At 43.6% G+C, this 15014-nt stretch overlaps 1 protein-coding gene and 1 non-coding gene across 2 annotated transcripts in view; both read right to left on the bottom strand.

Annotated features, from left to right (window-relative positions):
* Nucleotides 1–15014, bottom strand: part of CCDC178 (coiled-coil domain containing 178) — a 67909-nt gene that overhangs the window by 24621 nt on the left and 28274 nt on the right. The gene's annotated exons all lie outside the window — the stretch shown is intronic.
* Nucleotides 898–968, bottom strand: TRNAG-CCC (transfer RNA glycine (anticodon CCC)). The gene has a single exon. It is a non-coding gene; the product is annotated as a tRNA-Gly (tRNA).

Here is a 15014-nt window from a genome sequence, read left to right as displayed (position 1 = left end):
AAACTGTTTACTACCACTGAGTATCTGCTGAATTAGAATGATAAACCTAAATGGTATTGTAAGGAACTGCACAGAATATAACATTGTTTCTGACACTTAATCTGCAAACCCACAACAGGTCAGCACTGATCACACATTTCCTTAGCTGAATTAGTGGCCAGAATATTTCTCTGAAAGATCAGCTCCTTTAATACAGGGTGTCATTTGCTTAGTTGAAGGATGGAAACATAATTTACCTTACAAAACCCAAAGATTTCTAACTGCACAAGGACTAACTTTCATGGATTATTTCATACACACACGCACACGCACACACACTCTCTGCACATTCCACTTTCAGTGCATGTGAACTGCTGGTTCCTAAATATAGTCTTAAAGTCAGCAGTATCTTCTATACAGTCCTTGAAAAACCTGTAAGCCAGTGCAAGCCCACAGCAACTTGATTTCCCTTCCCAAAATTCAAGTAACACAGAAACACAAAGCAAGAGAACAGAAAACATTGCCTATATGCATCTTGATGAACTATACCTAACACATATGTATGTAGTATGTATTACAATTGCCCTTTCTCTATTAAGAGATTGTCCACAGCTAGACTCAACTTACTGTGATTCCCAAGCAGTTGACCAATCTGATGGAGACAGGAACTCAGTCCCAACAGAACTGAAACTGCAATGTGATCTTCCCAAAATGCAAAATATGACCTAGAGGTTTCCTTTTTACAAATATATTGCAGGAGGTGTAATAGCCCTACCAAAAAACTGAGCTCTACATGAAACAGGAGGGACTACTTCCACCATCTGACACTGTCAGTGGTGTTACCACAGACTTTTGGGGCAGCTCAGGTTATTTAGAAGTTGTACGGCTGCAGCTGCTGCACAGGATGGGTGTGTTCCCTGCACCAGCCGGGAATCGAACCCGGGTCACAAGAATGGGAATCTTGCATGATACCACTACACCACTGGTGCTGGTGCTTCCCTACAACCTCTAAATAATCAAATCGCCTTAGGCTGCCCCAGGGTACAAAGTGCTGCATAGTCAGTTATTGATTTAGACAGTCCTTAAATACAAAGGATTCCTAGCCCTTTTATCAGCTGCTGAGACAAAAGAATCTTGTAGAGATCTAAAAGATCTTGTTCCCTGTGAATTAAAACATTGGAGATGATCAAGATCTACTACAAGCATGCTAGGAAAAATATAGCCAAGAGTACACATGTGAATGGCCCAAATCTTCCCTAGATGATAATGATCAAAGATGATAACAAGAAAGAGCAAGAGAGATTTTTTGGCTGAAGGGAGGCAACATGAAAGCAGACATACTCTGGTACTTCCAAGTCTGAGGCCATTTAGTTAGGAGCCATCTCATTAGATAGTAATAATAGTTCTATTCTTTAGACTTTCACAGGTCTGCCTCTGTCACATACACTGATTACACTTTCCTGCACACCAGTGAGGTTAGCAATGAGATGGAGACCAACAATACCAATGTGAGCAGTAACCAGGGCTGTGATATAATCACAACTTACAAGAGTTATAACTGTAAGTGGATTACCAGTTACAGACAGACTGATGAAGGAGGTCAAGAAACTAATGCTATGAAGAATCAGTGGCAAATGACGAATTTGTGAAGGTACAGTATGTGATGCCGTGAGACCAAAGACCAAATACTTAGATAGGATCAGAAATAATTACAATACTCCACCCAGCAAAGAGAGGTTTAAGGATATTCTGACTACCAGATGAAACTTCAGTTGTAAATCTGTCCCTGAACAAATCATTTCCACACACTTTTGGTAATGGTTTCTGGTTAGTTATTACAGTTTCTGTATTATAGTCTCTGGTAATACTGATTTGAACTATTCAGACCACAGCCACATCACTTTCAAAACAGGAAGTTTTTCTACAGATGGTCTTGTGACCTGATTCTGAAACAGGTCTCATTAATTATTGCGTCAGAGATAGATTACTTAATTTTGCAAATTCCATGTGTAGAAACTTACAAATCACATACTTCATAACACATGCAGTTCTCCTAATGAAGCACTTCTAATATTTCCATATGCCCCATAACATCCTCATATGAACAACACTTACAGTAGACTATGTAGGAAGAAGAATTATCTACCAGAAACAAATTACCTGAAGAAAGTAACACATATTCTAAAATACTGACAACAGGTCATTGGGCAACTAACTACTCACTTTCCCTAGGTGTCGCGGTTTAACCTGGCAGCAGCCAAATACCACGCAGCCGCTCACTCACTCCCCCCACCCCCAGCGGGACGGGGAGAGAATCGGAAGGGTAAGAGTGAGAAAAAACTCGTGGGTTGAGATAAAGACAGTTTAATAGAACAGGGAAAAAAAAGGAAAATAATAATGATAATGATAAAATATACAAAATTAGTGATGTACAATGCAATTGCTCACCACCCACGCTGACCGATAACCAAGTAGCGATCGGTACTTCCTGGATCACGCCTACCCTTCATATACTGAGCATGATGTCACATGGTATGGAATACCCCATTGGCCAGCTGGGCTGGCTGTCCTGATTATGTTCCCTCCCATCTTGTGTACCTAGCTCAGTCAGTAGGCACGGGAGCTGTCCTTGGACTAGGAGGGCACTTAGCAACAACTGAAAACATCAGTGTGTTATCAACATTCTCCTCGTACTAAATCCAAAACACAGCACTAGGAAGAAATTTAACCCTATCCCAGCCGAAACCAGGACAGTATCCACCCCTTATTCCATACCATTTACGTCGTGCTTAGGTCTCACATCTTTTTTAATACATTTCAATTAACCACCACTATCTTTCTTTATATATACACACATATATATATATGCACGCACAGATATCATTCCCTCGGTCTATGGACTATCCCTCTAAAATGTCCACTGAGTTCATTTAGTCCATGACTTTGGGCTCCATCTGTTATAACAGTCTTTCAGGGCCGAGGAGATGGTGTGCGGTGTTGGGCCGTTGCATCTTGAAGCCAGTTCTCATTTCGGTACTGCTGCGCTGTCCAGTTCTATCATCGTTGCACTTCGCTCGGTTTCATTGGAGTTAGTTCATTCTTCACTAATCTGGGTGATTTTCACTGCTATACCACTGCTATATCATAGAAATAATGACATACAATATCATGTAACAGTTGACATCAAAATTCAGTTCACTGGCTATTTTCACCCAAAATCAAATCCCCTTGAGGTACACACCGGACCTCCCCATCCTTTCGCATCACCCACCAAGTGTACCCAGGTCCTTGAGCAAAAGCAATCCCACGGATGGGTTTTCCCTTGCCAGAGGCAGGAGTAACCCAGACTGTCTTCCCCAGCATATTTCTCATATGCACGACAGGGACTTTATCTCCATCTACAGTACGTAAGAGTCTTGATTGGGCAGGGCCAGCTCGATTGGCAGATCCCCTGGTATTGACTAACCAGGTGGCCTTTGCTAAATGTGTGTCCCAATGTTTGAATGTCCCACCACCCATTGCTCTCAGCGTAGTTTTTAGCAGTCCATTGTATCGTTCGATTTTCCCGGAGGCTGGTGCATGGTAGGGGATGTGATAGATCCACTCAATGCCGTGCTCTTTGGCCCAGGTGTCTATGAGGGCGTTTCGGAAGTGAGTCCCGTTGTCTGACTCAATTCTTTCTGGGGTGCCATGTCACCACAGGACTTGCTTTTCAAGGCCCAGGATGGTGTTCCGGGCAGTGGCATGGGGCACAGGATATGTTTCCAGCCATCCGGTGGTTGCTTCCACCATGGTGAGCACATAGCGCTTGCCGTGCCGGGTTTGTGGGAGCGTGATATAATCAATCTGCCAGGCTTCCCCATATTTATATTTCAACCATCGTCCCCCATACCAAAGAGGCTTTACTCGCTTGGCTTGTTTGATTGCAGCGCACGTTTCACATTCATGGATAACCTGTGCAATAGTGTCCATGGTCAAGTCCACCCCTCGATCACGAGCCCATCTATATGTTGCATCTCTTCCTTGATGGCCTGACGCGTCATGGGCCCACCGAGCTATAAATAGTTCACCCTTATGTTGCCAGTCCAAATCCACCTGAGCCACTTCAATCTTTGCAGCCTGGTCCACCTGCTCGTTATTTTGATGTTCCTCAGTAGCCCGACTCTTGGGTACGTGAGCATCTACGTGACGTACTTTTACAGTCAGGTTCTCTACCCGGGCAGCAATATCTTGCCACAACGCGGCAGCCCAGATGGGTTTACCTCTGCGCTGCCAGTTGTTCTGCTTCCACTGCTGCAACCACCCCCACAGGGCATTTGCCACCATCCATGAGTCAGTATAGAGATAAAGTACTGGCCATTTTTCTCGTTCAGCAATGTCCAAGGCCAGCTGGATGGCTTTCACCTCTGCAAACTGGCTCGATTCACCTTCTCCTTCAGCAGTTTCTGCAACTTGGCGTATAGGACTCCATACAGCAGCTTTCCATCTCCGATGTTTTCCCACAAGGCGACAGGACCCATCAGTGAACAGAGCATATTGCTTCTCGTTTTCTGGTAGTTTATTATACAGTGGGGCTTCTTCAGCACGTATTACCTCCTCCTCTGTGGATATGTCAAAATCTTTGCCTTCTGGCCAGTTCGTGATCACCTCCAAGATTCCTGGGCGACTGGGGTTTCCTATTCGGGCCCGTTGTGTGATCAGTGCGACCCACTTACTCCACGTAGCATCGGTTGCATGATGTGTAGAGGGGACCCTCCCTTTGAACATCCAGCCCAGCACCGGCAGTCGGGGTGCCAGGAGGAGCTGGGCTTCAGTACCAACCACTTCCGAAGCAGCTCGAACCCCTTCATATGCTGCCAATATCTCCTTCTCAGTTGGAGTGTAGCGGGCCTCGGATCCTCTGTATCCCCGACTCCAGAACCCCAGGGGTCGACCTCGAGTCTCCCCTGGTGCTTTCTGCCAGAGGCTCCAGGTAGGACCATTCTCCCCGGCTGCGGTGTAGAGCACATTCTTTACATCTTGTCCTGCCCGGACTGGCCCAAGGGCTACTGCATGAACTATCTCCTGTTTAATTTGTTCAAATGCTTGTCGTTGCTCAGGGCCCCATTTGAAGTCGTTCTTCTTCCTGGTCACTTGATAGAGAGGGCTTACGATCTGACTGTAATTTGGAATATGCATTCTCCAAAAACCCACAACGCCTAAGAAAGCTTGCGTTTCCTTTTTGTTAGTTGGTGGGGACATGGCTGTTATTTTATTGATCACATCCATTGGGATCTGACGACGTCCATCTTGCCATTTTATTCCTAAAAACTGGATCTCCTGTGCAGGTCCCTTGACCTTACTTTGTTTTATGGCAAAACCAGATTTCAGAAGGATTTGAATTATTTTCTTCCCTTTCTCAAAAACTTCTTCTGCTGTGTTGCCCCATACGATGATGTCGTCAATGTACTGCAGGTGTTCTGGAGCCTCACCCTGTTCCAGTGCGGTGTGGATCAGTCCATGGCAAATGGTAGGGCTGTGTTTCCACCCCTGGGGCAGTCGGTTCCAGGTGTACTGGACGCCCCTCCAAGTGAAAGCAAACTGTGGCCTGCACTCTGCCGCCAAAGGGATGGAGAAGAAGGCATTAGCAATGTCAATTGTGGCGTACCACTTGGCTGCCTTTGACTCCAGTTCATATTGAAGTTCTAGCATGTCTGGCACAGCAGCACTCAGTGGCGGTGTGACTTCGTTCAGGCCACGGTAGTCTACTGTTAGTCTCCACTCTCCATTAGACTTTCGCACTGGCCATATGGGACTGTTGAAGGGTGAGCGAGTCTTGCTGATCACTCCTTGGCTCTCCAGTCGACGAATCAGCTCATGGATGGGGATCAGAGAGTCTCGGTTGGTGCGATATTGCCGCCGGTGCACTGTTGTGGTAGCGATTGGTACCTGTTGTTCTTCAACCCTCAGCAACCCCACAACAGAAGGATCCTGTGAGAGACCGGGCAAGGTGGACAGCTGTTTAATTTCCTCCGTCTCCAGGGCAGCTATACCAAAAGCCCACCGGTACCCTTTTGGGTCCTTAAAATACCCTCTCCTGAGGTAGTCTATGCCAAGGATGCACGGAGCCTCTGGGCCGGTCACAATGGGGTGCTTCTGCCACTCATTTCCGGTTAGGCTCACTTCGGCCTCCAATACAGTTAACTCTTGGGATCCCCCTGTCACTCCAGAAATACAAATGGGTTCTGCCCCTTTATAGCCTGATGGCATCAGGGTACACTGTGCACCGGTGTCTACGAGAGCCTTATACTCCTGTGGGTCTGATGTGCCAGGCCATCGAATCCACACAGTCCAGTAAACCCGGTTGTCCCTTTCCTCCACCTGGCTGGAGGCAGGGCCCCTCTAGTTCTGGTCATAGTATCCATCTCTCACTTCTTGCAAACGTGAGTCAAGAATTTCTTCATTGCAATTACAATCCAAAGTAAGATCAGCCCTTCTACTCGGTCTGGGGAACTGTTCACTGGAAACTGGACCGTCGTGAGACAGGCTTTTCCTGACAACTGGAGCAGCATTTTTCCTGGGAGAACCCCCTTGTGTGATTGTTTTTCCTTGCAACTCACGTACACGTGCCTCTAGAATGAAGGTAGGTTTTCCATCCCACTGCCTCATGTCCTCTCCGTGGTCACGCAGGTAAAACCACAGGGTGCCCCGTGGTGTGTACTTTCTATATCCTCTCTCTTGAGGAGAAAAACGCTGACTCCTAATGGCTGAGATACTGGTCCGTACAGGTGGAGAATGAGACATATCCTGTTTGAGTTGCTGGACCTCTCGGGATAGTTTCTCTACAGCCGAGACAAGGGAGGAGGAGATAGTTTCTTCAAAATCCCGAAGTCTGCTAACCACCTCATCCACCGTTGGTGCTTCTTCCTCTTTCCAGCACAGTACTGCCAACGAACTGGCATACGATGCTGTTGCGCTCCGTACCAACTTCCGCCACATGGGTCGCGTGCACTGGATGTCATCTGGATCTTTGGGTGTTAGGGGGTCATCCAGGTCACTATAAACCACCTCCAGCACGCCTAGTTCTCTCAGGTACTGGATACCTCTCTCCATAGTGGTCCATTTGCCTAGGCGATATATAACATCTTCCTTGAAGGGATACCTTTCCTTTACGCCTGACAGCAGTCGCCTCCAGAGGCTGAGGACCTGTGTCCCTTTTCCAATTGCTTTGTCAATACCTGCTTCCCTAGCAAGGGATCCCAGTTGTTTGGCCTCCTTCCCCTCTAATTCCAGGCTACTGGCCCCATTATCCCAGCATCGGAGCAGCCAGGTAACAATATGCTCGCCTGGACGACGGCCGAAATCTTTCCGCATATCTCGCAACTCATTCAGGGATAAGGATCGGGTGGTTTCCGTCTCGTTTATGAGTTCTTCCTCTTCCTCCTCCCCTCCTCGTGATGGCCCTGGTTTTCCATCATCCTTTTCTACACGACCTGACTTCCACTTCAAAGATTTCTTCTTCTGTACAGGGGCGACGGATACCAGCGACGGTTGGTCCTCTGGTTCAGCTGTAGTACCCGTCGCGAGGGTTTGGGTAGCTGCAGTGCCTGTTGCGGGGGTTGGGGTAACTGTAGTGACTGTTGCCGGGGTCTGAGTAGCCATAGTGGTTGTTGTGGGGGTTGAAGTAGCCACGGTGCCTGTCGCAGGGGTTTGAGTAGCCACAGTGGTTGCCGTGCGGGTTGAAGGAGCTACAGTGCCTGTCGTGGGGGTTTGAGTAGTCACTGTATCTGTTGCTGGGGTTGATCTCTGGACAGTATTCCTGAAGAGTTGTTTAACTCTAAACAAGGCCTGAACCACATTCAGAAGACATAGCAATATGAACATGCTCGTTTGAACATCCCAAGGATATTCAAAATTCTCAGGGAATATTGTGGACGTCTTCATGAAGAGGATAGAAGAAAAAGGAGTTTCTGAAGATATGGAGGGGAAGGTGAACAAGTGGGAGAAAGTGTCCCATCCTGTCTCCCCCCTAAATTCATCCTCTGAGGTGAAGACGTAAAAAGTGTAATTATTAATAGTTTCCAAAAGATAGCTCCTGAAGAACAGGAATGATGGCAGTGCTGAGTACAGGCTCGTGACCAATAATTTTATCATAACATAAAGCCAGGTCACACAGTATAGCAAAGCAATGACCTTAATCCATTTCCCAGAGATGACCAACCCCACATAAAAACTGATAATCAGCAGTATAGACAGCCAGTAAGGTGCTATATACCACAACTGCAAGAACAGATCCAAAAACTCTGAGAGCAAATAAATCAACATTGTGAACATCGAGTACTAAATTGATATAATGAATGCTTATAACAAATTTGTTTTAACCCGTTCGGGTCAGATGTGTCGTTATCTCAACCCTTCGAGCCCCACGTTGGGCGCCAAAAAGGACTGTCGCGGTTTAACCTGGCAGCAGCCAAATACCACGCAGCCGCTCACTCACTCCCCCCACCCCCAGCGGGACGGGGAGAGAATCGGAAGGGTAAGAGTGAGAAAAAACTCGTGGGTTGAGATAAAGACAGTTTAATAGAACAGGGAAAAAAAAGGAAAATAATAATGATAATGATAAAATATACAAAATTAGTGATGCACAATGCAATTGCTCACCACCCGCGCTGACCGATAACCAAGTAGCGATCGGTACTTCCTGGATCACGCCTACCCTTCATATACTGAGCATGATGTCACATGGTATGGAATACCCCATTGGCCAGCTGGGCTGGCTGTCCTGATTATGTTCCCTCCCATCTTGTGTACCTAGCTCAGTCAGTAGGCACGGGAGCTGTCCTTGGACTAGGAGGGCACTTAGCAACAACTGAAAACATCAGTGTGTTATCAACATTCTCCTCGTACTAAATCCAAAACACAGCACTAGGAAGAAATTTAACCCTATCCCAGCCGAAACCAGGACACTAGGGAAGTTCTGAAGCAGCCAACTGCTTCCCAACTGACTGTAAACCCTATGTCGTGGTTTAACCCGGCAGGCAGCCAAACACCACAGAGCTGCTTGCTCACTCCCCCCACTCCCAGTGGGATGGGGAGAGAATTGGAAGGGTAAGAATGAAAAAAAACTCGTGGGTTGAGATAAAGACAGTTTAATAGAACAGAAAAGGAAGGGAAAATAATAATAATAATAATAATAATAATAATAATAATAATAATAATAATAATAACAATAAAAATAATAATAATAATAATAATAGAATATACAAAATGAGTGATGCACAATGCAATTGCTCACCACCTGCGCTGACCGATAACCAAGTAGCGATCGCTACTTCCAGGAATGCCTACCATTCATATACTGAGCATGACGTCACACGGTATGGAATACCCTGTTGGCCAGCTAGGCCAGCTGTCCTGGCTATGCTCCCTCCCATCCTCTTGTGCACTTGGCAGAGCATGGAAGCTGTCCTTGACTAGCAGGTACTTAGCAACAACTAAAAACATCAGTGTGTTATCAACATTCTTCTCATACTAAATCCAAAACACAGCACTAGGGAGAAATTTAACTCTAACCCAGCCGAAACCAGGACACCCTAAAAAAATATTAATCTGATTATTTCTTAAGAAGAGTATAAGTATAGCTAGTCTTCCAGCTTTTGGGAAGGTAATGACTAAATGGCTTCACAAATTTCTTCTAAAATGTCTATGATTATAAAAAGACTTAAATATCAAAATACCAAAGGCAAAAGAGCAATTCATCTAAACAGTGCAGAGTAAGCAGATCTGTACTGAAGCTGGAAAGAAATGAAAGGAACCAAACAATGACTTTTCCACTCTGATTTCCTATACCTTTCACGTGGAGCAAAATTGTTTTGATGCATACAAGGCTACCCATGACTCTGGAGGTCAAAACACTTTAAGCATGGATGCAAGGGGAATATAAATATTCCAAGCAGAAAAGCAAGTGGACTACAGCTGAAAGAAGAACTATGGTTCTTCGGTGCATGTGTTCCATACTCCACTCTAGGTACAGGTGTTGAAAATTTTATCATAGCTTCTGCAGCTTACTCAGGAACTCTGTCCCCATTTGAGAAGCATGGTAAGTTTTTGATTTTTCTTCCCCTAAGCTTTCATACATTCAGTAACTATGTGTAGTACATGGACCTGAGATTTTTTGATGTAATAGTATCTGTAAGATATACTCAGCCATTACATATCAGGTCAAATGCACAGTTTTTCTTCAGCTTCTTTCATCCAAGATGCTTAACATACTATGAAGGAAAGGCAACACAGATGAGGGATTGAATGTTCATACGGACAACAAATCCGAAAGTATTCCAGTAACTGGAACTTTTTTTCCCACCCAAATACTTGTTTGCATAAACGTTGTATTTCAGATCTTTCTAAGCTCAATCACAAACTACCTGGAAATAGGTCTTGGAATACTTTGGGAAAAAATTACTTCAGGATCATTTTGCCAAAGGCAACACTATTTCTGGATGCCTCTGCACAGCACTCAGTATCAGTGTGTGTGAAGATGTCCTCATCAATACCATCAACATAATTTGAAGTACATTTCTGATTATAAAAAGCAAGCCCGCTTCAATAGTTTCAGAGAAGATACCAGGAGAATATGATATCCATTTTAGAAAATGTAAGAGGTAGAAGTGTCTCTCTCTCTCTCATATCAAGAAAAAACACAGGAACTTTTTGAAATTGCTAATTCTCTGTAAGAAGAGGCAAGGATTTTACATTTATTGACAGGAAGAAGTCTACACGCTGGATTAAGAAAACTTGTAAACCAACTGCCTGGTTCATGTAATAAGGTAATTTGAGGAAAAAAATACAGTATAAAGGGGATCAGCTAACAGAGTATGGATGTCTTCCCCTCCCCCCCCCCCCATTAAGAGAAACAGTACTCAGGAAGATTCAGTAGTGAACAAGTCAAAAATGGATTAAACTGTGTTCCCATCACAGTCATGAGCAATAAGTTTAAGTCTCTCTATGAAATGGGATCCTTAGTAACAGAAAATACCTTGCCTCATTTCTTCAGATCTGTGTGATGGAAAAGCAGAAAAGAGATTTCAGTGGGCTGGGGATGGGAAGAGACTACCACGAAGTGAAAATAAAGGAGCTGGCTAGCAACCAAAACCCCTTCAAATCTAGTAAGAAAATTAATATTATAACAACATAAAAATCTTTGACCTTTCTGACCATTTAGTCCATGATGCTAAATACATATTAACAAAGAAACCAATTACTAAAATAGTAAGATCAAACTAGTGAGAAGTAATGAGGAACAGGATGGTGAGAAAAAAACAGCCAACAGATGCTCCTCAAGTTCAATGCAAGTGTAAAAAGAGAGCTATGGTCTTGACAACGACAAGATATTGGTAACAAAAGTGTTTCAGACAGGTGGGGATAGTGAGATGTTAATGACCAGTCCAATCTTACTTTGAGATAATTCTGAGCAGCAGTGAAGTTCAGAATAGGTACAGAATCCCCTGGACAGGTTTACTGGGTCTGGCTCCGATGGAGTTAACTTTCTTTATAGCAGCCTGCATGGTGCTGTGTTTTGGATTAGTGGCTAAAATAGTGTTGGTAACACACCAGTGTTTTGGCTATTGCTGAACAGTGTTTGCACTTTCTCTTTTGTCCATTCTGGCCCCCCAGTAAGTAGGCTGGAGGTGGACAAGAAGTTGGGAAGGGATACAGCAAGGACAGCTGACTTGGAATTGGCCAGAGGGATATTCCATACCATTTAATGTCATGTTCAGCAATAAAACTGGGGTAGGGGAAGAGGGAGGTGGGGGTTTTTTGACTTCCAAGGTGGCCATTGCTCAGAGACTGGCTGGACATTGACCTGCTTGTGGGAGGAGATGAGTGATTACTTTTGCATCCCTTGGGTGTTGTGGTTTCCCTCTCACATCCCTATTAAACTCTTTTTACCTCGACCCATGGTTTTTTTAGATGTTGCTCTTCTTATTCCCTACCTCACCATGCTGGGGGTGGGGGCTGTGGTCCACCCACCAGTCTTTTCTGAGACACAACATGGGGGCTCAAGAGGGGTGGAAGATAATGACATATTTGATCAGAGTGTGCTAGACTGAATTTTTAGCTTTTTAGCGGTTAATTGGTAGGTCTTGATAATGGCTGCTTTCAGCTTTCTCTGTCTGCTGTACTGTTCGTTTTGCCTGAGAGACGTATGATAAAAGCAGTGGCCTTGAGCCTAGTCTGGCATTCGATCCACACATTGCTGTCATCCCAGTACTCTGGGAACCATCTCTCCTTAGGCACCACCTTCCCTCTCCTTAGGCAACCTGCTGACCCTGAGTCCACCAGGGATCACCATATAGATGCCAGCCTTAGTGTGGACCCTGACTTGGCACACTCCTGGGCTCAAGTGATCTGGCAGTCTCCACCTCCTGAGTAGCTCAGGTTGTCTTTGGAGCAAGACACCTAGTGATAATATAGCAACCCAAGGCAAAAGAGTTACCTCGGCCAGACACAGACCTTGAAAATGGTAAAAACCACCCCACAGCTTAATGTAACTTGTCAGCATCTTCAGTAAAATTAGAGAACATACAATGCCAGATGTCTCAATTCCAGGGATAGGTCGTTTCACAGAAAAGGAGAGAGAATACCATGTCTCTAGTTTGCTGATATATATCATTAATATTGTTATTATCCATCGTTATATGAACGTGGTCACCAAGGATATGAGTTTTGGAGCACTGATGATCAAACTTTGTTCTTTGGGAGATAGTGTCCTGCGCTTTTGAGCTACGTAGCAGAGATACATCTGTTAGGATCACCTTGGATGCCAAAGACATGCCAGATGCTCCAAGGATTTTGTATCTTCTGACAACCTCATTACAGGGTTAATTTTCATGTTTCCTCAAGTGGCACACGGAAAGTGATCAATCTATGGATTTCATCTGCAAACTCTAACAGAAGGTATCATATATTCTGTTGTCTGTTATGAGTCCGTATGACTCCAATATGGCCCAAATAAGCTCCAGAATTTGCATAGGATATAGGTGGGACAACTGATGGTTTACCAGCTATGCAGAGAACAAAAAAGAACTAGGAGAATTTGGACAAAGTGAAGAACCTCTTCTTTTAAAGTCTTAACAGCCATTTATCCAGATACAGATTGTACCTGTTACCCTTTCCAACAACCTTGGCGGAGGCCTTGAAGGTGTGGGAACACCACATGACAGAACTGTTTTGAAAGTGGTCCCGACAGACTGAAAATGCACGCATGATTGCACTGCACAATCAGATATCTTTAAAAATACATGAAATTAGTGTACTGAAGTTTGAGAGACGAGAACCACTCCTACTCAAGGAATCTCCAATAAAAGCTAGAGTCACCATCTGAACTATCAGCTGCACATGAAGGTCTGAAACAGAGTAGCTGCTTTTTTGCAGCTGCTATATTCTGAACCAAAGAGGACAATTTCTTCACTTGTCTAGACTGGGAAATGGTTGTAGCTTTCAAAGTAAGAAAAGAAGTTTCTTTTTGCTAAAGTAGAGTCTCATAAACAAGGGCTGAGAGAAGTGAGTGTACCAAACAGACGTAAAAATCTTCGCATTGTATCCAGGATCCAACTGTTTATGATAAGGTTTTATCTATGTATGACTGAAGCAGTCAGTTTGAAAGAGACAGAAGAGAAAATTCACGATGTCCAGCTACACTTACAAAAACGCTACTCTTGATAAAGTATATGAGACAATGAAAGATACAGGTTGCTCATCTTTTTATTGTTGAAATGCTACCTCTTCCTCTGAAAAGAAATACAAGTAGTTGCAGGTGAAACATTATCTCTGCTAAACAAAACTGAAATGCTCAAAAAAACACTCTGAGAATAAAGATCACTTGGGATTAAGTAAAGAAATGTCACATTTCATATGTTTATTTTTTGCATTATGAGATGATGCCCACCAAATGGTTAAGTCTTCAAAGAAGACTGCACATCTCGTGGTACAAACCATATGTTTACAGATCAGTGGAAGCAGTCAGTTAAAATTCCATAAGGACAGAAGAAAAATTATGTCTAAAATCCATTCCCCAGGCTTCAGAAAAGTCATGCAGAAGACATTCTTATTTAGCCAGTAAAGCAGCCTTAACTTAATTGAGGGAGTATATCTTCTTTTCAAAAGCCTTATGTCATTTGAGACTCTCCTCTAAGTTACTACTGTAGGAACACTTTCCCTTCTTATATAATATGACAGCCACCATAGAAGACAGGTTTGGGGGAGTTTAATAAAATTGGCACTTCATAGTGGGAACATAATACTTATGATCAAATCTTCATATCATAGGGTTATTGGGTAACCAATCTAAAATAAGAATTGTTTTAAAGAAAGGTGAAAGAAAGAAATTAAAATTGTTTAGACAAGCCAACACATATTCTCAGTTCACCACTGTATTAGAAATCCTACCAAAACATAACTATGACAGAAATACTTTAAAGAAAAGTACTAACAATTGGACACAAACGTAGAAGTTCAGTCAATAAAGATGAATTGGGGGTGGCTGAGCTTTGGTTTTTACCCACCTTGTAGAGGAAATGAGACTATTTAGACTGCGCATGCCCCTAAAATCTCAGGTGATGATGAGATGTATTTCTTGCATGTACTGCATATTCTAAATAGGAAAGATACACAACTAAGCTTTCTAGGAATTGTTAGAAGACAATTCTCTATCTTCTTGCAGCCTAGTAGGAGGTGGACAGTCACTCACTTTTTAGTCCTATTGAAGTAACATGTCAGGACTCTGTTATATAATTAATCAAAACAAGCACTCTGATTCTTAGACTAACATGAGACAATGTGTTGATTTTAAGAATCACATTCTGATGGAATATAGCAATTAAATACAATACAGTGATTCTTCCCTAATACAAAAGACCATACAGAAATCACAATGTACTCAGAAAGGAAAATGAAAAATAAAGCGTAATTATATTGAGAAAGTTTGTGAGAGGCTACAAAAGGCTCAGAGTATCAGACTAATGATCTGACATGCAAAATATTTCCAATATAAAGCA

The sequence above is a fragment of the Calonectris borealis genome, chromosome 2 (genome assembly GCF_964195595.1).
Source record: "Calonectris borealis chromosome 2, bCalBor7.hap1.2, whole genome shotgun sequence".
Lineage (NCBI taxonomy): Eukaryota > Metazoa > Chordata > Aves > Procellariiformes > Procellariidae > Calonectris > Calonectris borealis.
Note: the sequence above shows the minus strand (reverse complement) of the source record. Positions and strands in the feature narration are given on the sequence as shown.